Source organism: Megalobrama amblycephala, linkage group LG23, assembly GCF_018812025.1.
Source record: "Megalobrama amblycephala isolate DHTTF-2021 linkage group LG23, ASM1881202v1, whole genome shotgun sequence".
Lineage (NCBI taxonomy): Eukaryota > Metazoa > Chordata > Actinopteri > Cypriniformes > Xenocyprididae > Megalobrama > Megalobrama amblycephala.
In genome coordinates, this window is record NC_063066.1 from 2,670,348 (window position 1) to 2,671,652 (window position 1,305).

Here is a 1,305-nt window from a genome sequence, read left to right on the forward strand (position 1 = left end):
GAAGCGCTGATTAAAAGGTTACCTGCACTAGGATGATCTCTATGGACCTTCCAACTCCTCATACATTCATTCACCTCTTCCTGCAGAGAAAGAAAAATTGCAATAATTTTACTTCCCTTAATGTTATGGAGCAAAATGCACTTTAAAACACTTCAGAATACATGCATTGATCCACAATAAGACCAGTGCGTTAAAGGGTTAGTTCATCCAAAAACGAAAATTCTGTCATTACTCACCCTCATGCCGTTCCACACCCGTAAGACCTTCATTAATCTTCAGAACACAAATGAAGATATTTTTGATGAAATCCGATGGCTCAGTGAGGCCTGCATAGCCAGCAATGACATTTCCTCTCTCAAGATCCATTAATGTACTAAAAACATATTTAAATCAGTTCAATATTAATATTATAAAGCCACGAGAATATTTTTGGTGCGCCAAAAAAACAAAATAACGACTTATATAGTGATGGCCGATTTCAAAACACTGCTTCATGAAGCTTCGGAGCGTTATGAATCGAATCAGTGGTTCGGAGCGCCAAAGTCACGTAATTTCAGACGTTTGACATGCGATCCGAATCACTGAGTCAACACAAAATATTCATAACGCTCCGAAGCTTCATAAAGCAGTGTTTTGAAATCGCCCATCAAGTCGTTATTTTGGTTTTTTGGTGCACAAATAATTATCATTGCTTTATATCATCAAGATTAAACTGTAAACTGCAAACTCACATGAACTGATTTAAATATGTTTTTAGTACATTAATGGATCTTGAGAGAGGAAATATCATTGCTGGCTATGCAGGCCTCACTGATCCATCGGATTTCATCAAAAATATCTTAATTTGCGTTCCGAAGATTAACAAAGGTCTTACGGGTGTGGAACGACATGAGGATGAGTAATAAAAGACAATTTTCATTTTTGGGTGAACTAACCCCAAGGAAATGGGCACCATTTTGATTTCATGCAGACTTTAAATGGTCAAAACTAAACGCTCACCTCTCAACTGGGATGAAGGGATTTTAAGGTCTTGTATGACCTGTAACAACAACAAAATCAATTAGAAACTTAGAATCAAGTCTGCATCTACGAGAAGCACATGTGATGCAAGTGTTCGCCCCCAGACTAGGGCTGCCTCATGTAGTGAGCACAGTCCACTCTCAGAAGGCGGCACGGCCAGCGCTGCACAGCAGGATTCACTAAAACAGCCAATCCTGATGGAGCACAGACGGCAGTGGCTTTCTCTTCCAGCAGAGTAACACTAGCTCAGGCATGGGCTGGCCTGGACAGCTGACTACCGCTGGG

At 40.5% G+C, this 1,305-nt stretch overlaps 1 non-coding gene across 1 annotated transcript; it reads right to left on the reverse strand.

Annotated features, from left to right (window-relative positions):
• Positions 1-1,109: 1,109 nt before the first annotated feature.
• On the reverse strand, positions 1,110-1,305 carry LOC125259496. Its single transcript, XR_007182838.1, has one exon. It is a non-coding gene; the product is annotated as a small nucleolar RNA SNORA74 (small nucleolar RNA).